The sequence below is a fragment of the Pseudophryne corroboree genome, chromosome 8 (assembly GCF_028390025.1).
Source record: "Pseudophryne corroboree isolate aPseCor3 chromosome 8, aPseCor3.hap2, whole genome shotgun sequence".
In the NCBI taxonomy this organism is placed as follows: Eukaryota; Metazoa; Chordata; class Amphibia; order Anura; family Myobatrachidae; genus Pseudophryne; species Pseudophryne corroboree.
The window spans coordinates 296,475,038-296,497,325 of record NC_086451.1 but is presented as its reverse complement, the minus strand read 5'-3'; the positions used below and the strand labels follow the sequence as shown (position 1 = coordinate 296,497,325).

At 47.4% G+C, this 22,288-nt stretch overlaps 1 protein-coding gene across 2 annotated transcripts in view; it reads left to right on the top strand.

Moving 5' to 3' along the window:
- Nucleotides 1-22,288, top strand: part of TRPC5 (transient receptor potential cation channel subfamily C member 5) — an 829,680-nt gene that overhangs the window by 447,372 nt on the left and 360,020 nt on the right. Inside the window, exon 1 of one of the 2 annotated variants that reach the window (XM_063937328.1) lies at nt 13,379-13,464. The exons of the other annotated variant lie outside the window; for it this stretch is intronic. The gene's annotated coding sequence lies outside the window, so the exon portion shown is untranslated. Of the gene's footprint in view, nt 1-13,378; nt 13,465-22,288 lie in introns of those variants that run through there. 2 annotated transcript variants of the gene reach the window in all.

The window sequence follows — 22,288 nt, the reverse complement described above, 5'->3', positions numbered from 1 at the left end:
CCCTTTTTACACATTACGGCAGACAGTGTCCCCTTTTTACACATTACGGCAGACAGCGTGCCCTTTTTACACATTACGGCAGACAGCGTGCCCTTTTTACACATTACGACAGACAGCGTCCCCTTTTTTACACATTACGGCAGACAGCGTCCCCTTTTAACACATTACGGCAGACAGCGTCCCATTTATTACACATTACGGCAGACAGCGTCCCATTTTTTGCACATTACGGCAGACAACGTCCCATTTATTACACATTACGGCAGACAGCGTCCCATTTTTTTGCACATTACGGCAGACAGCGTCCCCTTTTTACACATTACGGCAGACAGCGTTCCTTTTTTACACATTACAGCAGACAGCGTCCCATTTTCACACATTACAGCAGACAGCGTCCCATTTTTTGCACATTACGGTAGACAGCGTACCATTTTTTGCACATTACGGTAGACAGCGTACCATTTTTTGCACATTACGGCAGACAGCGTCCCATTTTTTGCATATTACGGCAGACAGCGTCCCATTTTTTTGCATATTACGGCAGACAGCGTCCCATTTATTACACATTATGGCAGACAGGGTCCCATTTTTTACACATTATGGCAAACAGGATAGATAGATAGATAGATAGATAGATAGATAGATAGATAGATAGATAGATAGATAGATAGATAGATAGATAGATAGGTAGATAGAATAGGTATACTTACCGTTTCCGCTGGCTCAGGCTCCTCTTGCAGCTTCTGGCAGGGTTGAGGCTAGATCCAAGTGGCCTAAGGGACCTTTTCCGTCAGGGGGAGGAGCCACGACACAAGGGGGAGGAGCTACGCCAGCGGTACAGTTGCTCTAGTATCCACGCCACCAACTATCACCTTTAGTAATTAGGTGGCGAGCGAAGCGAGCCACCGTGCCCGAAGCGTGGCGAGCGAAGTGTGGCGAGCGAAGCGAGCCCATGAGGGTACTTTTCAGGTACCTTGTTCGGCCGTAGCTCCTCCCCCTGGTGACGGGTCTCCTCCCCTAGGTACGTCAGAAGGTCCCTTCTCCCACTCCGATTAAGAACCAACCCTTCTGGCAGGGGAGAAGAAGGAGGAGGGGGGGTGGAGGAGGGAGCCGCAGCCGGCGTGGGAGCCCGACAGCCGGCATACCGACATTTATTCTCCCTCGTGGGGGTCCACGACCCCTCTGGAGGGAGAATAAAAGTGTGGCGCGCTTAGCGCGCCACCGTGCCCGTAGCGTGGCGAGCGCAGCGAGCCCGCAAGGGGCTCATTTGCGCTCGCCACACTGTCGGTAAGCCGGCGGTCGGGCTCCCGGCGCCGGTATGCTGGTCGCCGGGAGCCGGCCGCCGGCATATCGTAGTGAACCCCAAACTAAGGACTACATGACTGTGACAGCCCACTGGGTAGATGTATTGCCTCCCACAACAACAACAGCAGCGGCACCAGTAGCAGCATCTCACAAACGCCAGCTCGTTCCTAGGCAGGCTACTCTTTGTATCACCAGTTTCTGTAAGAGGCACACTGCTGACAACCTCTTACGGAAACTGAGGGACATCATTGCACAATGGCTTACCCCACTTAGAATCTCCTGGGGATTTGTGATAACGGACAACGCCACCAATATTGTGTGTGCATTACATCTGGACAAATTCCAGCACATCCCATGCACATACAATTAAGTTGGTGGTGCAGAATTTTTTTTAAATGAGAGGGGTGTGTAGGAGATGCTGTTGCGGGCCACTTTCGACATTCAGCTACTGCGTGCCAAAGACTGGAGCGCCAGTAAACACTCCTGAACCTGCCCTGCCATCAACTGAAGTTGTAACGAGGTGTAATTATACACTCTATACAGTATGCTTCAGAGGATGGAGGAGCAGTAATCAGCCATTCAAGCCTATACATCCACCTATGATATAGGAGGGGGAATGCACCCTACTCAAGTGCAGTGGAGAATGATTTCCGTCTTGTGCAAGGTTCTCCAACCTTTCGAACTTGCCGCACATGAAGTCAGTTTAGACACTGCCAGCTTGAGTCAGATCATTCCCCTCATCAGGCTTTTGCAGAAGCAGCTGGAGAAATTGAAGGAGGAGTTAAGACGGAATGATTCCGCTCAGTATGTGGGACTTGCGGATGTAGCCCTTCATTCGCTTTGCCAGGATTCAAGGGTGGTCAATCTGTTGAAATCAGAGCACTACATTTTGGCCTCCGTGCTCGATCCTAGGTTTAAAGCCTACATTGTATCTCTCTTTCTGACAGACACAAGTCTGCAGAGATGCAAAGACCTGCTGGTGAGAAAATTGTCAACTCAAACGGAACGTGACCCATCAACAGCTCCTCCTTCATTTTCTCCCGCAACTGGGGCTACGAAGAAAAGGTTAAAATTTCTTAGCCCACCCGCTGGCGGTGATGCAGGGCAGTCAGGAGCAAGTGTTAACATCTGGCCCGGACTGAAGGACCTGCCAACGATTACTGACATGTCCACTGCCACTGCATATGATGCTGTCACCATTGAAAGAATGGTGGAGGACTATATCAGTGACAGCATCCAAGTAGGCATGTTATACAGTCGGTATGTGTACTGGCAGGATAAAAAGGTAATTTGGAGGACCTTGCACAAACTGGCTTTATTTTACCTAAGTTGCCCCCCCCCCCCCCCCCCTCCAGTGTGTACTCTGAAAGAGTGTTTAGTGCAGCCGGTAACCTTGTCAGCGATCGGCGTAGGAGGTTACTTCCACAAAATGTGGAGAAGATGATGTTCATCAGAATGAATTATAAATTCCTCCAGGAAGACATTTACCAGCAATTGCCTCCGAAAGTACACAGGGACCTGTGATGGTGGATTCCAGTGGGGACGATCTAATACTCTATGAGGAGGAGGATGTACACACTGAAAGGGGTGAGGAATCGAAGTATGAGGACGACATCTTGCCTCTGTAGAGCCAGTTTGTGCAAGCAGAGATTAACTGCTTCTTTTTTGGTGGGGGCCCAAACAAACCAATCATTTAAGCCACAGTTGTGTGGCAGACCTTGTCGCTGAAATGATTGGTTTGTTAAAGTATGCATGTCCTGTTTATGCAACATAAGGGTGGGTGGGAGAGCCCAAGGACAATTCCATCTTGCACCTCTTATTTTTTTCTTTGCATTATGTGCTCTTTGGGGCCTAGTTTTTAAAAGTGCCATCCTGTCTGACACTGCAGTGCCACTCCTAGATGGGCCAGGTGTTTGTGCCGCCCACTTGTGTCGCTTAGCTTAGTCATCCAGCGACTTTGTTGCACCTCTTTTTCTTCTTTGCATTATGCGCTCTTTGGGACCTAGTTTTTAAAATTGCCATACTGTCTGCCACTGCAGTGCCACTTTTAGATGGGCCAGGTGTTTGTGTCACCCACTTGTGTCGCTTACCTTAGTCATCCAGCAACCTCGTTGCACCTCTTTTTCTTCTTTGCATTATGCACTCTTTGGGGCCTAGTTTTTAAAAGTGCCATCCTGTCTGACATTGCAGTGCCACTCCTACATGGGCCAGGTGTTTGTGCTGTACACTTGTATCGCTTAGCTTAGCCATACAGCTACCTCATTGCACCTCCTATACTTCTTTGCATGATGTGCTGTTTGGGGATTATTTATTTTTAAGTGCCATCCTGTGCTACTGCAGTGCCACTCCTACAGGGGCCAGGTGTTTGTGCTGCTCACTTGTGTCACTTAGCTTAGTCATCCAGTGACCTCGGTGCAACCTTTTGGCCTGAGGTGTGAGGTGTTCAGAATAGACTGGAAATGAGTGGAAATTAATGTCATTGAGGTTAATAATACCGTAGAATCAAAATTACCCCCAAATTCTGTGATTTTAGCTGTTTTTGTGTTTTTTTCCACACATATATATATACCAAGGGAAGGGCTGATACTAGCATTAGCATAGAGTCACAGATGCACACATGTACCCAGGGAAGGGCTGATACTAGCATTAGCATATAGTCACAGATGCACACATATACACCAGGGGAAGGGCTGATACTAGCATTAGCATAGAGTCACAGATGCACACATGTACCCAGGGAAGGGCTGATACTAGCATTAGCATATAGTCACAGATGCACACATATACACCAGGGGAAGGGCTGATACTAGCATTAGCATAGAGTCACAGATGCACACATGTACCCAGGGAAGGGCTGATACTAGCATTAGCATAGAGTCACAGATGCACACATGTACCCAGGGAAGGGCTGATACTAGCATTAGCATATAGTCACAGATGCACACATATACACCAGGGGAAGGGCTGATACTAGCATTAGCATATAGTCACAGATGCACACATATACACCAGGGGAAGGGCTGATACTAGCATTAGCATAGAGTCACAGATGCACACATGTACCCAGGGAAGGGCTGATACTAGCATTAGCATAGAGTCACAGATGCACACATGTACCCAGGGAAGGGCTGATACTAGCATTAGCATAGAGTCACAGATGCACACATGTACCCAGGGAAGGGCTGATACTAGCATTAGCATAGAGTCACAGATGCACACATATTAGAGATGAGCGCCGGAAATTTTTCGGGTTTTGTGTTTTGGTTTTGGGTTCGGTTCCGCGGCCGTGTTTTGGGTTCGACCGCGTTTTGGCAAAACCTCACCGAATTTTTTTTGTCGGATTTGGGTGTGTTTTGGATTCGGGTGTTTTTTTCAAAAAACACTAAAAAACAGCTTAAATCATAGAATTTGGGGGTCATTTTGATCCCAAAGTATTATTAACCTCAAAAACCATAATTTACACTCATTTTCAGTCTATTCTGAATACCTCACACCTCACAATATTATTTTTAGTCCTAAAATTTGCACCTAGGTCGCTGGATGACTAAGCTAAGCGACCCTAGTGGCCGACACAAACACCGGGCCCATCTAGGAGTGTCACTGCAGTGTCACGCAGGATGTCCCTTACAAAAAACCCTCCCCAAACAGCACATGACGCAAAGAAAAAAAGAGGCGCAATGAGGTAGCTGTGTGAGTAAGATAAGCGACCCTAGTGGCCGACACAAACACCGGGCCCATCTAGGAGTGTCACTGCAGTGTCACGCAGGATGTCCCTTCCAAAAAACCCTCCCCAAACAGCACATGACGCAAAGAAAAAAAGAGGTGCAATGAGGTAGCTGTGTGAGTAAGATAAGCGACCCTAGTGGCCGACACAAACACCGGGCCCATCTAGGAGTGTCACTGCAGTGTCACGCAGGATGTCCCTTCCAAAAAACCCTCCCCAAACAGCACATGACGCAAAGAAAAAAAGAGGCGCAATGAGGTAGCTGTGTGAGTAAGATAAGCGACCCTAGTGGCCGACACAAACACCGGGCCCATCTAGGAGTGTCACTGCAGTGTCACGCAGGATGTCCCTTCCAAAAAACCCTCCCCAAACAGCACATGACGCAAAGAAAAAAAGAGGCGCAATGAGGTAGCTGTGTGAGTAAGATAAGCGACCCTAGTGGCCGACACAAACACCGGGCCCATCTAGGAGTGTCACTGCAGTGTCACGCAGGATGTCCCTTCCAAAAAACCCTCCCCAAACAGCACATGACGCAAAGAAAAAAAGAGGCGCAATGAGGTAGCTGTGTGAGTAAGATAAGCGACCCTAGTGGCCGACACAAACACCGGGCCCATCTAGGAGTGGCACTGCAGTGTCACGCAGGATGTCCCTTCCAAAAAACCCTCCCCAAACAGCACATGACGCAAAGAAAAATTAAAGAAAAAAGAGGTGCAAGATGGAATTGTCCTTGGGCCCTCCCACCCACCCTTATGTTGTATAAACAGGACATGCACACTTTAACCAACCCATCATTTCAGTGACAGGGTCTGCCACACGACTGTGACTGAAATGACGGGTTGGTTTGGACCCCCACCAAAAAAGAAGCAATTAATCTCTCCTTGCACAAACTGGCTCTACAGAGGCAAGATGTCCACCTCATCATCATCCTCCGATATATCACCGTGTACAACCCCCTCCTCACAGATTATCAATTCGTCCCCACTGGAATCCACCATCTCAGCTCCCTGTGTACTTTGTGGAGGCAATTGCTGCTGGTCAATGTCTCCACGGAGGAATTGATTATAATTCATTTTAATGAACATCATCTTCTCCACATTTTCTGGATGTAACCTCGTACGCCGATTGCTGACAAGGTGAGCGGCGGCACTAAACACTCTTTCGGAGTACACACTTGTGGGAGGGCAACTTAGGTAGAATAAAGCCAGTTTGTGCAAGGGCCTCCAAATTGCCTCTTTTTCCTGCCAGTATAAGTACGGACTGTGTGACGTGCCTACTTGGATGCGGTCACTCATATAATCCTCCACCATTCTTTCAATGGTGAGAGAATCATATGCAGTGACAGTAGACGACATGTCCGTAATCGTTGTCAGGTCCTTCAGTCCGGACCAGATGTCAGCATCAGCAGTCGCTCCAGACTGCCCTGCATCACCGCCAGCGGGTGGGCTCGGAATTCTGAGCCTTTTCCTCGCACACCCAGTTGCGGGAGAATGTGAAGGAGGAGATGTTGACAGGTCGCGTTCCGCTTGACTTGACAATTTTCTCACCAGCAGGTCTTTCAACCCCAGCAGACTTGTGTCTGCCGGAAAGAGAGATCCAAGGTAGGCTTTAAATCTAGGATCGAGCACGGTGGCCAAAATGTAGTGCTCTGATTTCAACAGATTGACCACCCGTGAATCCTTGTTAAGCGAATTAAGGGCTCCATCCACAAGTCCCACATGCCTAGCGGAATCGCTCCGTGTTAGCTCCTCCTTCAATGTCTCCAGCTTCTTCTGCAAAAGCCTGATGAGGGGAATGACCTGACTCAGGCTGGCAGTGTCTGAACTGACTTCACGTGTGGCAAGTTCAAAGGGCATCAGAACCTTGCACAACGTTGAAATCATTCTCCACTGCACTTGAGACAGGTGCATTCCACCTCCTATATCGTGCTCAATTGTATAGGCTTGAATGGCCTTTTGCTGCTCCTCCAACCTCTGAAGCATATAGAGGGTTGAATTCCACCTCGTTACCACTTCTTGCTTCAGATGATGGCAGGGCAGGTTCAGTAGTTTTTGGTGGTGCTCCAGTCTTCTGTACGTGGTGCCTGTACGCCGAAAGTGTCCCGCAATTCTTCTGGCCACCGACAGCATCTCTTGCACGCCCCTGTCGTTTTTTAAAAAATTCTGCACCACCAAATTCAAGGTATGTGCAAAACATGGGACGTGCTGGAATTTGCCCATATTTAATGCACACACAATATTGCTGGCGTTGTCCGATGCCACAAATCCACAGGAGAGTCCAATTGGGGTAAGCCATTCCGCGATGATCTTCCTCAGTTGCCGTAAGAGGTTTTCAGCTGTGTGCGTATTCTGGAAAGCGGTGATACAAAGCGTAGCCTGCCTAGGAAAGAGTTGGCGTTTGCGAGATGCTGCTACTGGTGCCGCCGCTGCTGTTCTTGCGGCGGGAGTCCATACATCTACCCAGTGGGCTGTCACAGTCATATAGTCCTGACCCTGCCCTGCTCCACTTGTCCACATGTCCGTGGTTAAGTGGACATTGGGTACAACTGCATTTTTTAGGACACTGGTGAGTCTTTTTCTGACGTCCGTGTACATTCTCGGTATCGCCTGCCTAGAGAAGTGGAACCTAGATGGTATTTGGTAACGGGGGCACACTGCCTCAATAAATTGTCTAGTTCCCTGTGAACTAACGGCGGATACCGGACGCACGTCTAACACCAACATAGTTGTCAAGGCCTCAGTTATCCGCTTTGCAGCAGGATGACTGCTGTGATATTTCATCTTCCTCGCAAAGGACTGTTGGACAGTCAATTGCTTACTGGAAGTAGTACAAGTGGGCTTACGACTTCCCCTCTGGGATGACCATCGACTCCCAGCAGCAACAACAGCAGCGCCAGCAGCAGTAGGCGTTACACGCAAGGATGCATCGGAGGAATCCCAGGCAGGAGAGGACTCGTCAGAATTGCCAGTGACATGGCCTGCAGGACTATTGGCATTCCTGGGGAAGGAGGAAATTGACACTGAGGGAGTTGGTGGGGTGGTTTGCGTGAGCTTGGTTACAAGAGGAAGGGATTTACTGGTCAGTGGACTGCTTCCGCTGTCGCCCAAAGTTTTTGAACTTGTCACTGACTTATTATGAATGCGCTGCAGGTGACGTATAAGGGAGGATGTTCCGAGGTGGTTAACGTCCTTACCCCTACTTATTACAGCTTGACAAAGGCAACACACGGCTTGACACCTGTTGTCCGCTTTTCTGTTGAAATACCTCCACACTGAAGAGCTGATTTTTTTGGTATTTTCACCAGGCATGTCAACGGCCATATTCCTCCCACGGACAACAGGTGTCTCCCCGGGTGCCTGACTTAAACAAACCACCTCACCATCAGAATCCTCCTGGTCAATTTCCTCCCCAGCGCCAGCAACACCCATATCCTCCTCATCCTGGTGTACTTCAACACTGACATCTTCAATCTGACTATCAGGAACTGGACTGCGGGTGCTCCTTCCAGCACTTGCAGGGGGCGTGCAAATGGTGGAAGGCGCATGCTCTTCACGTCCAGTGTTGGGAAGGTCAGGCATCGCAACCGACACAATTGGACTCTCCTTGTGGATTTGGGATTTCGAAGAACGCACAGTTTTTTGCGGTGCTTTTGCCAGCTTGAGTCTTTTCAGTTTTCTAGCGAGAGGCTGAGTGCTTCCATCCTCATGTGAAGCTGAACCACTAGCCATGAACATAGGCCAGGGCCTCAGCCGTTCCTTGCCACTCCGTGTGGTAAATGGCATATTGGCAAGTTTACGCTTCTCCTCCGACAATTTTATTTTAGGTTTTGGAGTCCTTTTTTTACTGATATTTGGTGTTTTGGATTTGACATGCTCTGTACTATGACATTGGGCATCGGCCTTGGCAGACGACGTTGCTGGCATTTCATCGTCTCGGCCATGACTAGTGGCAGCAGCTTCAGCACGAGGTGGAAGTGGATCTTGATCTTTCCCTAATTTTGGAACCTCAACATTTTTGTTCTCCATATTTTAATAGGCACAACTAAAAGGCACCTCAGGTAAACAATGGAGATGGATGGATACTAGTATATTTATGGATGGACTGCCGAGTGCCGACACAGAGGTAGCTACAGCCGTGGACTACCGTACTGTACTGTGTCTGCTGCTAATATAGACTGGATGATAATGAGATGTAGTATGTATAAAGAAGAAAGAAAAAAAAAAACACGGGTAGGTGGTATACAATTATGGATGGACTGCCGAGTGCCGACACAGAGGTAGCTACAGCCGTGGACTACCGTACTGTACTGTGTCTGCTGCTAATATAGACTGGATGATAATGAGATGTAGTATGTATAAAGAAGAAAGAAAAAAAAAACCACGGGTAGGTGGTATACAATTATGGATGGACTGCCGAGTGCCGACACAGAGGTAGCTACAGCCGTGGACTACCGTACTGTACTGTGTCTGCTGCTAATATAGACTGGATGATAATGAGATGTAGTATGTATAAAGAAGAAAGAAAAAAAAAACCACAGGTAGGTGGTATACAATTATGGATGGACTGCCGAGTGCCGACACAGAGGTAGCTACAGCCGTGGACTACCGTACTGTACTGTGTCTGCTGCTAATATAGACTGGTTGATAATGAGATGTAGTATGTATAAAGAAGAAAGAAAAAAAAAACCACGGGTAGGTGGTATACAATTATGGATGGACTGCCGAGTGCCGACACAGAGGTAGCTACAGCCGTGGACTACCGTACTGTACTGTGTCTGCTGCTAATATAGACTGGATGATAATGAGATGTAGTATGTATAAAGAAGAAAGAAAAAAAAACCACGGGTAGGTGGTATACAATTATGGATGGACTGCCGAGTGCCGACACAGAGGTAGCTACAGCCGTGGACTACCGTACTGTACTGTGTCTGCTGCTAATATAGACTGGATGATAATGAGATGTAGTATGTATAAAGAAGAAAGAAAAAAAAACCACGGGTAGGTGGTATACAATTATGGATGGACTGCCTTGTGCCGACACAGAGGTAGCTACAGCCGTGGACTACCGTACTGTACTGTGTCTGCTGCTAATATAGACTGGTTGATAATGAGATGTAGTATGTATAAAGAAGAAAGAAAAAAAAAACCACGGGTAGGTGGTATACAATTATGGATGGACTGCCGAGTGCCAACGCAGAGGTAGCTACAGCCGTGGACTACCGTACTGTACTGTGTCTGCTGCTAATATAGACTGGATGATAATGAGATGTAGTATGTATAAAGAAGAAAGAAAAAAAAACCACGGGTAGGTGGTATACAATTATGGATGGACTGCCGAGTGCCGACACAGAGGTAGCTACAGCCGTGGACTACCGTACTGTACTGTGTCTGCTGCTAATATAGACTGGTTGATAATGAGATGTAGTATGTATAAAGAAGAAAGAAAAAAAAACCACGGGTAGGTGGTATACAATTATGGATGGACTGCCGAGTGCCGACACAGAGGTAGCTACAGCCGTGGACTACCGTACTGTACTGTGTCTGCTGCTAATATAGACTGGATGATAATGAGATGTAGTATGTATAAAGAAGAAAGAAAAAAAAACCACGGGTAGGTGGTATACAATTATGGATGGACTGCCGAGTGCCGACACAGAGGTAGCTACAGCCGTGGACTACCGTACTGTACTGTGTCTGCTGCTAATATAGACTGGATGATAATGAGATGTAGTATGTATGTATAAAGAAGAAAGAAAAAAAAACCACGGGTAGGTGGTATACAATTATGGATGGACTGCCGAGTGCCGACACAGAGGTAGCTACAGCCGTGAACTACCGTACTGTGTCTGCTGCTAATATAGACTGGTTGATAATGAGATGTAGTATGTATAAAGAAGAAAGAAAAAAAAAACCACGGGTAGGTGGTATACAATTATGGATGGACTGCCGAGTGCCGACACAGAGGTAGCTACAGCCGTGGACTACCGTACTGTACTGTGTCTGCTGCTAATATAGACTGGATGATAATGAGATGTAGTATGTATAAAGAAGAAAGAAAAAAAAACCACGGGTAGGTGGTATACAATTATGGATGGACTGCCGAGTGCCGACACAGAGGTAGCTACAGCCGTGAACTACCGTACTGTGTCTGCTGCTAGTAGACTGGATGATAAATAATGATATAAAAAATATATATATATCACTACTGCAGCCGGACAGGTATATATTATATAATGACGGACCTGCTGGAGTGGACACTGTCTGTCAGCAGAATGAGTTTTTTAATTTTTATAGAATAAAAAAACACCACACAAGTCACACGACGAGTGTACTTTTTCAGGCAGACATTCAATCACAATATACTATACTGGTGGTCAGTGTGGTCAGGTCACTGGTCACAGTGGTCAGTGGTCAGTCACACTGGCAGTGGCACTCTGGCAGCAAAAGTGTGCACTGTTTAATATGTACTCCTGGCTCCTGCTATAACCTGTAACTGCTCCCCAGTCTCCCCCACAATTAAGCTGTGTGAGCACAGTCAGATATTATACATAGATGATGCAGCACACTGGGCTGAGCACAGATATGGTATGTGAGTGTGACTGAGTCACTGTGTATCGTTTTTTTCAGGCAGAGAACAAGAACAGAACGGATTATTAAATAATAATAATTTATAAAACTGCACTGGTGGTCAGGTCACTGGTCATCAGTCACTAGTATAACTCCTCCTAAGCTCCAGTAAGTAAATGAAGTGTCTCACTCTCACTCTCCTATCTATTTTAATTTCTAAACGGAGAGGACGCCAGCCACGTCCTCTCCCTATCAATCTCAATGCACGTGTGAAAATGGCCGCGACGCGCGGCTCCTTATATAGAATCCGAGTCTCGCGATAGAATCCGAGCCTCGCGAGAATCCGACAGCGTGATGATGACGTTCGGGCGCGCTCGGGTTAACCGAGCAAGGCGGGAAGATCTGAGTCGCTCGGACCCGTGTAAAAAAACATGAAGTTCGGGTGGGTTCGGATTCAGAGAAACCGAACCCGCTCATCTCTAACACATATACACCAGGGGAAGGGCTGATACTAGCATTAGCATAGAGTCACAGATGCACACATGTACCCAGGGAAGGGCTGATACTAGCATTAGTATAGAGTCACAGATGCACACATGTACCCAGGGTAGGGCTGATACTAGCATTAGCATAGAGTCACAGACGCACACATATACACCAGGGGAAGGGCTGATACTAGCATTAGCATAGAGTCACAGACGCACACATATACACCAGGGGAAGGGCTGATACTAGCATTAGCATAGAGTCACAGACGCACACATATACACCAGGGGAAGGGCTGATACTAGCATTAGCATATAGTCACAGATGCACACATGTACCCCAGGCATACTTGCCTACTCTCCCGGAATGGGCAGGAGGCTCTCGAAAATTGGGTGACCCTCCCGGCCCCCCGGAAGAGCAGGCAAGTCTCCCAATTTTTCAAGTCCCCCCAGGCCCGGCCGCCCACTTAGTGAGTAAGGTGGGCGGTCCGGGCAGTTGATGATGCAATTCTTGCTGAATCGCGTCATCATAGCCACGTCCCCTGCTGTATAATGCCGGTAGTAGCGGCATTACAGAGCAGGGGGCGTGGCTTAAATGATGCGCTGCTATATCTCCACCACCATCCTGCCCCTGCTCCACCTCCATCCCGCCCCTATGCACGTCAGAGTCGTGCCCCGCTTCCCTGCTGAGCCGACCAGGCTGCTCTCTCCCGGAGAGAGCAGCCAAGATGCCGGCATGTATGACCCCAGGGAAGGGCAGATACTAGCATTAGCATATAGTCCCAGAGGCACACATATACACCAGGGGAAGGGCTGATACTAGCATTAGCATATAGTCACAGATGCACACATATACACCAGGGAAGGGCAGATACTAGCATTAGCATATAGTCCCAGAGGCACACATATACACCAGGGGAAGGGCTGATACTAGCATTAGCATATAGTCACAGATGCACACATATACACCAGGGAAGGGCAGATACTAGCATTAGCATATAGTCCCAGAGGCACACACATACACCAGGGGAAGGGCTGATACTAGCATTAGCATATAGTCACAGATGCACACATGTACCCCAGGGAAGGGCTGATACTAGCATTAGCATAGAGTCACAGACACACATGTACACCAGGGAAAGGGCTGAAATTAGCATAAGCACCATGGGAAGAGATGATACTAGCATTTGTATATAATCACAGTTACGGCTCTAGAGGTGGGGCTGCAGCGCAGTCCAAAGTTCAAATAGGGGAGCCACACCAACTGCCAGTGAGTCAGTTTAGGATAAGTTGGTGGCAGTAGGTGTGGCTCACACTGCAGCCCCAACTGTGAAGCCGCCATTGGTCACAGAGGCACACATGTACCCCACGTGAAGGGCTAATACAGGTTGAGTATCCCTTATCCAAAATGCTAGGGGACCAGAGGTATTTTGGATATCGGATTTTTCCGTATTTTGGAATAATTGCATACCATAATGAGATATCATGGCGATGGGACATAAGTCTAAGCACAGAATGCATTTATGTTACGTATACACCTTATACACACAGCCTGAAGGTCATTATAGCCAATATTTTTTATAACTTTGTGCATTAAACAAAGTGTGTGTACATTCACACAATTCATTTATGTTTCATATACATCTTATGCACACAGCCTGAAGGTCATTTAATACAATATTTGTAATAACTTTGAGTATTAAACAAAGTTTGTGTACATTGAGCCATCAAAAAACAAAGGTTTCACTATCTCAGTCTCACTCAAAAAAGTCCGTATTTCGGAATATTCCGTATTTCGGAATATTTGGATATGGGATACTCAACCTGTAATAGCATTAGCATTAGTCACAGATGCCACTACGACAAGAGACACTAATGCGGTCTCAGCAGTGTGTGGCTCAGAATCAGGGCCGGTTCTAGCTGTGGTTGCGCCCCGGGCAAAACTATAGGGGCGTGGCTTCACACGGGGTCTGGTCAGTAACGCCCCCATTGGTGCCCCCTGTAGCGCCGCTGGAATAAATAAAAAAAAAGTATACTTACTATCCCCGTTCCTGATCCAGACCGCTGCAGACAGCCGCCGGTGCCGCTCCTCTCCTCGATCAGCATAGACACTAGAGGTCAATTATGACCCCTAGCGTCTGTGCCACAATGCTGTTGGTAGGCGATGACGTCATCGCGCACCGCACAGCAAAGGTCCCCTCCACGAAGGGAAACTAGACGCGTAGCGTCTGGTTCCCTTCAGAGCGGGGGGCACAGCGGCGGGGGGTGACAGCGGGGGGCACAGCGGCGGGGTGGCACAGTAGCGGATCTTACCACGGTGCGGCGCCCTCCGGATGGCGCCCTCCGGAAGGTGGCACCCCGGGCAAAAGTCCTGCTTGCCCGTGGCAAGATCCGCTACTGCTCAGAATCAGCCCCATTAGATGGGCTTGCTCCTTTGCCAAAAAGAGGTTCATATGTAATAAAGCAATAAGTTACAGTAGTTTATCAGCTGCTAAAATTTAAAACACACGTGGGAATTAGAGCATACTGTAAGTAGTAAATATAAAATCCAAATTGTCTACTTTGAGAGACATTTTCATGTTTATGTTATTTTCTATGATTTCTTTTCTCAGAATACTATCTGTGTTCATTTGCATTTTACTCTGATTGTTAGTTGTCATGGCAATCTCAGTTTGCTTAATTTCTGTGACTGGAAGAGGTCAATTTATATTCCACTGACATAATATTTTTGCAAAGTAATGACAGATTGCAGCAAAAAAATTGTTGTTGTTGACTGAACAATAACTGCAATAATGCTTCATGTATCTGATCTACTATAATAACTGCCACAGTAACAACCAGTGCAACATTGTGCTGTAATTGTCTAATGTTCATTTTCAGAGTGGGGGATTCAATTCCCAGCGATATGCCACCAGACGTTCCTGCAATCCCAGCTGCTCCAGCGTACATGGGGGGTAATTCCAAGTTGATCGCAGCAGGAAATTTTTTAGCAGTTATAATCAGACTGCCTACTCTCCCGGAATAGCCGGGAGTCTCCCGAAAATCGGGTGACCCTCCCGGCCCCCCGGAAGAGCAGGCAGGTCTCCCGATTACAGGGGTCCCCCCCTGCCCGGCCGCCCACTTAGCGAGTAAAGTGGGCGGTCCGGGCAGGCGATGACGCGATTCTTGTTGAATCGCGTCATCATAGCCACGCCCCCTGCTGTATAATGCCGGTAATAGCGGCATTACACAGCGGGGGGCGGGGCTTACACGGGACGATCCCGTAGTCACGCCCCCGGCCCACCTCCGACACGCCTCCGGTCCGCCCCCCTCTGCACTCACATCGCAGCCCGCCCCCCTGCCGAACAGACCTGGCTGCTCTCTCCCGGAGAGAGCAGCCAAAAAGTCGGTAAGTATGGTTATAATGGCCCTCATTCCGAGTTGTTCGCTCGCAAGGCGATTATAGCAGAGTTACACACGCTAAGCCGCCGCCTACTGGGAGTGAATCTAAACATCTTAAATGTGCGACCGATGTATTCGCAATATTGCGATCAAAACCGAGTTAGCAGTTTCTGAGTAACTCCAGACTTACTCTGCCTGTGCGATCAATTCAGTGCTTTTCGGTCCCGGCTGACGTCATAAACACACCCAGCGTTCGCCCAAGCACTCCCACCGTTTCTCCAGACACGCCTGCGTTTTTTCCGGAAACGGTAGCGTTTCAAGCCACACGCCCCTAAAACGCCGTACATCCGCCCAGTAACACCCATTTCCTGTCAATCACAATGCGTTCTCCGGAGCGACGAAAAAGCCGTGAGTAAAATTACTTTCTTCTTAGTAAAGTTACTTGACGCATGCGCAGTGCGAACATTACGCATGCGCACTAAGAGAATTCTCACTGCGATGCGATGAAAAATACCGAGCGAACAACTCGGAATGAGGGCCAATATTTGCAGAGAGAGTTAGATTTGGGTGGGTTATTTCGTTTCTGTGCATGGTAAATACTGGCTGCTTTATTTTTACACTGCAATTTAGATTGCAGATTGAACTCACCACACCCAAATCTAACTCTCTCTGCACATGTTATATCTGCCTCCCCTGCAGTGCACATGGTTTTGCCCAACTGCTAAAAACTTTTCTGCTGCGATCAACTTGGAATTACCCCCATTACCTCTAATACAATAGGCAGCCGTTGATCATTTTTCTGTGCACCTTTATGGGCTGTGAGAAAACATGACTGAGGATATTGGTAATGGATACTGGGGAGTGATTCAGGTGTGGCAGCAGTGTTGTAAAAATGCAATGTACAGTACATGCTACATTGCACATGCTCTGGTCCCGTACTGTGCCTTGGTGGTCATTCCGAGTTGATCGTTCGCTAGCAGTTTTTAGCAGCCGTGCAAACGCTATGCCGCCTCCCACTGGGAGTGTATTTTAGCTTAGCAGAAGTGCAAACGAAAGGATCGCAGAGCGGCGGCAAAGTTTTTTTGTGCAGTTTTAGAGTAGCTCAAAACCTTGTCAGCGCTTGCGATCACTTCAGACTGTTCAGTTCCTGTTTTGATGTCACAAATATGCCCTGCGTTCAGCCAGCCACGCCTGCGTTTTTCCTGGCACGTGATCCGGTCTGAAGATCGACACTGTCTAGGTCGACAATGTTTAGGTCGACCATTATAGGTCGACAGTCACTAGGTCGACAGGGATGGAAGGTCGACAGGGTTTCTAGGTCGACATGTGCCAGGTCGACAGGTCACAAGGTCGACATGAGTTTTTTTTTTATTATTACTTTTTCAAACTTAATGATCCACGTGGACTACGACTGGAACGGTAATCGAGCGAAGCGAGCCATGCGAGGGGACACGGTGCACTAATTGGGGTTCCCAGTCACTCTACGAAGAAAACGACACCCAAAAAAGAAAAACTCTCATGTCGACCTTTTGACCTGTCGACCTAGCACATGTCGACTTAGAAACCCTGTCAACCTTCCATCCCTGTCGACCTAGTGACTGTCGACCTATACATTGTCGACCTAGATACTGTTGATTTGATGAACCACACCCCCTGGCACGCCTGCAAACACTCCCTGAAAACGGTCAGTTGACACCCGGAAACGCCCACTTCATGTCAATCACTCTGCGGCCACCAGTGCGACTGAAATGCATCGCTAGACCCTGTGTGAAACTACATCATTTGTTGTATTAGTACGTCGCGTGTGCGCATTGCGCCACATGCGCAGAAGTGCCATTTTTTTGCTTCAACAAATGCATCTAGCGATCAACTCGGAATGACCACCCTTATCAGATGTAGTAAGGCTGCAGAAGTCAGTTGGTTGACGAGTAGGGGCGGCAAAGGCCTCCGTTTCCCAAAACAGGCGTGTCATCTCCGTTTTATGGGAGTGCCAAAGCCAGAGTATCCTTGTTCCGATGGAATTCCTGACCTCAGCGACGGAGATGCGGCGGTCAGTCTGCGCAACCTCATGGGTTACTCATCAGCCGATGGTGTTGCAGGTAATCCGATTCTGCATCCACAGGAGGAGCAGAGGATAACACATGCATGCAGGAGGTGTCTACTTATACCAGACGCCTCCCTATTAGCACTGCTGCTGCTCTTTCCAGCCTCATGTAAATCACCCCTATTGTGCTGAAATGAACTGTCCTCATGAATTGCTGAATTAGGATGTAATAAGAATGATTTCTGCAGTTAGAGTGATGGTATAGCCTAAATAAACTCATACAGTATAATATATTAATAACAAAGTGCAGCAAATTAATACTTTGTGTACCTGGTGTTACTATTGTACATACATCTCTACAGTTAGAGCACACCTTTAACTGTATCCCATAGTTGGGGCCATTTGACACAGTTCCAGAGATGCATTGATGCTTGACAGGTTATGCTTATATACTGTATCATGTGCCTAGTACATAAGGCATTACACCAGTTGATGAAGATTATAGTAGAGATGTTTTGATAAGTATCTTCAGTGGCGGCGCTAGGGACGGGCAAACAGGGTGGTTGCCTGGTGCGATGCAGCCTGAGGATGCGGCGACAGTACCCTGCTTGATAGATTGACACCCTTGCTTTTCAATGAGGGAATTGACACCCTGTGCTTCCAATGAGGGGACGGAAGCGGAAACCAATCAGCAAGCCGCAGAGTGTGAGACCTGTAGCAGTGGCAGTGGGGAAGAGTGCAGGGACCCGGAACATGCACCCTTCCGCTTGACTCACCATTGCAGCTGCAGTCATCCCTGGCCAGTAGAATTGGGGCTGATGGTGATGTGCACGGTCCTGTGCTCCCTGCTCTTCCTGGTGGTGTACAAGCAAGTAAGTACTGCCCCCTCCCACTCAGTGCCCACTGGGGTAAGCGCTTGCTACTCATCACCCCCCCCCCCCCCCCCGAATTATGTACAGCCCCCTCCTGCTCAGTGCCCCTTTGAGGTAACTTCTGCCCCCAATCTCTGCTCAGTGCCTCCGTGGGGTAAGTGCTTGCTTCCCCCGTCCTTGTTCAGTGCCCCCCTGGGGTATAAGGTTGCTTTCCCCATCTCTGCTCAGTGCTGTGCTGGGGTAAGTCTGCTACCCCCCTGCTCAGTGCCATACTTGGGTAACTCTGCTGCCCAATGCCCACTTTTTGGCCTAGGGGTGCCATGAAAAAAATGTGAATTAGTACTATTATGTGACCATGCCCCTTCCACACGAAACCACACCCCTTTATTTTTGGCATGAGTATTCAGGGTGCACTGTCCCCATCTTTAATATTGGAAGTTGGGGGTGGTATTGGTGGTTGTGGCGGGAGGAAGGGGTAGTTGGGCGTGCCACATTAAACTTTCTGCCTCACTCCAAAGGGTGTAGAACCTGCCCTGAGTATCTTTCCAAGGAGATAGACAAAAAATTATTTAAATACATTAATAGCAAGAGATTAAAGAAGGAGAGTATAGGCCCTTTAAAAGACAAGTTGGGAGTCTTAAGCAAAAATGATAATGACATAGCGGACACACTAAATGAGTTTTTTTCAACAGTATTCACTAGAGAGGACCCATTTCAGGGACTGACACACAATCTCAATAATGAGCAGGGCCGTCTTTTCATATGGGCTCAATGGGCTCTTGCCCAAGGGCCCCAGGAGTAAAAGGGCCCTAAGCTGATAGCTAAGGGTCCCCTCTTTCCAGGGGTACCAGATTTTTGAAAATCGGCCCTGGGGAACCAGAGATATCAGACTTCAAAGCAGTGGTCCCCATCCAAGCCTGTTAATTGTTCTTCCCAGCCAGATATCCCGGTTTCTGTCTGACTTAGAGTTTTTCTGAGGGTATACTCCAAAAGCTGTGACTCTCCCCTTTCAGTGGACACTGGCAGCTTGTCTCTACTTTGCCTAGAACCAGAGATATCAGCCTTCAAGCAGCTGGTCCCTGCTCCAGCTCCACACGCCTAATATGCAGTTTTATATTTTTGTCGGCGGATTGCTCTGGCTCCTGAAGTCTGATCCCCAAGTTCCCAGAACCTCCTGAAAGGTGGGACTCTCTTTTTTTTTATCCCATTAAAGCTAAGAAATCTATTTCCAGGAACTGGAGATATCTGCAGTAAAGCAAGCTGCCCTGACCCCCGGAAAATGATGAATATTAAGCCCACTCCACTATCCACCCCTCCCCTGTGTATTAAACACCCCTACTACCCTGGAAGTCATGTACCCGGGCCCCTTCATTCAGCACAATGTCCTCTTCTACAGTTTAGTGTTCTCGTTCCCGCCCCATTTGTGCAGTAAAGGAGTAATTAGCAGAAATTATTTCTCCAGGTCCTACCTGCTAAGCCAAAGATGGAACCCCCCTATCCCCCGCGGAACATCAAAGCTGCCGCTGATAGCACCCCCCACCCCTACCGCTGATGGGTGGGTAGGGGCCCCAGTGCATTGCTGTGTCCAGGGGCCTACACTGCTGTTAAGACGGCTCTGATAATGAGAATATCCCACTGATAGGTACTTATTTAAGCGAGGAAGTAGTCTGTGACCGATTAAAACATTTAAAGATTAATAAATCACCAGGGCCCGATGGTATTCACCAAAGGGTTCTAATGGAGCTTCACTCTGAACTGGCAAAAGCGCTATCTTTGATCTTTAAGGATTCAGTTATATCAGGTATGGTTCCCAAAGACTGGCGTATAGCGGAAGTAGTGCCTATATTCAAAAAGGGAAGTAAAGCTGAACCAGGTAATTATAGACCAGTTAGTCTTACATCTATAGTGGGGAAAGTATTGGAAGGTATTCTAAGAGATAGTATTCAGAAGTTCCTTGAAGTCAATAAGGTCATTAAAAGGAATCAACATGGATTTATGAAGGACAGATCCTGTCAAACCAACTTACTTGGCTTTTATGAAACAGTAAGCGCAAACCTAGATCAGGGTAAAGACGTGGATGTAATCTTTTTAGACTTTGCCAAAGCGTTCGATACTGTACCACACATGAGACTTATCTACAAGCTACAAGAATCAGGGCTAGGAAGCACAATATGCACTTGGGTCAAAAACTGGTTAGATAATAGGGAGCAGCGCGTTGTGGTTAATGGATCTTTTTCAACTTGGACTGAAGTGCTAAGTGGTGTGCCGCAAGGCTCAGTATTAGGACCGCTATTGTTCAATATTTTCATTAACGACCTAACAGAAGGTCTAGAGAGCATGGTGTCAATTTTTGCAGATGATACCAAATTGTGTAAGGCTATAAATACAGAGGAGGATGCTGAGTCTCTTCAGAACGACTTAGTTAAATTAGAGGCATGGGCAGCCAAATGGAGAATGCGCTTCAACACAGACAAGTGTAAGGTAATGCACTGTGGTAACAAGAACAAAAATTACACCTACCTACTAAATGGGGTAAAATTAGGGGATTCTGTACTGGAAAAGGACTTGGGTGTCCTCATAGATAGCAAGCTAAGCAGTAGTACCCAAAGTAGGACTGCAGCAAAGAAGGCTAATAAGATATTAGCATGCATTATTTATTTATTTATTAGCAGTTTCTTATATAGCGCAGCATATTCCGTTGCGCTTTACAATTAGAACAACAATTATAGAACAAAACTGGGCAAAGACAGACAGACAGAGGTAGGAAGGCCCTGCTCGCAAGCTTACAATCTATATTGTATATGCATAAAATGGGGTATTGATGCTAGGGACGAGAGTATTATACTCCCGTTATATAAATCACTAGTGAGGCCACACCTTGAATACTGTGTACAATTCTGGGCACCGTACTACAAAAAGGATATCCTGGAGCTTGAAAAGGTACAGAGGAGGGCGACCAAACTAATTAAGGGCATGGAGACGATGGAATACAAGGAAAGGCTTGAAAGACTAGGCATGTTTACATTGGAAAAGCGGAGACTAAGAGGGGATATGATCAACATCTACAAATATATAAGGGGACAATACACAGAGCTTGCGCGGGACCTGTTTTTGGTTAGATCAACACAGAGGACTCGTGGACACTCGCTCAGGTTAGAGGAGAGGATATTCCGCACAATACGGCGTAAAAGGCTTTTTCACGGTAAGGACAATACGTGTTTGGAATTCCCTGCCCGAGGGAGTTGTAATGGCGGAATCTGTCAACACCTTTAAGAATGGGTTAGATAAATTCCTAATGGATAAGGATATCCAGGGATATGGTGCATAGTCATGCATTATAGTTACTATAAATAGGGATAAAATGCAACGGCTGACAGCAGCATCAGTCAGAAATTTTAGTCAAATCATCATGCATAGGAGACCACAAATAGGTTGAACTCGATGGACAATTGTCTTTTTTCAACCTCAGATACTATGTTACTATATTACTATGTTACAATTTAGGTTGCAACTTGTAGTATATTCCAATAAACTTGTGTAAGTGGTTTGCTTTAAATTATAATTACTTAGACTATCGGGCTTATTCAAAGATGTACTCAAATGGAGGGTTTAGGGAGGGCCATCTTAACAGCATTCACAGCAAATATTAATAATAAAAATGATAACATGCCCCTCCTGTGGTCCTGCTCCGTCTCTCTCAACACGCTTACTTACAGTGAATGGCTATCAGCACTCCGATTGGTGAAAAGCTCAGAGGTAGGTTGAGAATGCTGCCTTGCCACTCTGATTGTGTTCCCATCACCCACTGTTGCTCAGAGGCCCTGTGAAATGTGGAGCCCTGGGCAGCTGGCCAGTAGGCCTATGCATTAAGATGACCCTAGGTTTAGGTACATTTCCAATGTTAGATGAAATTC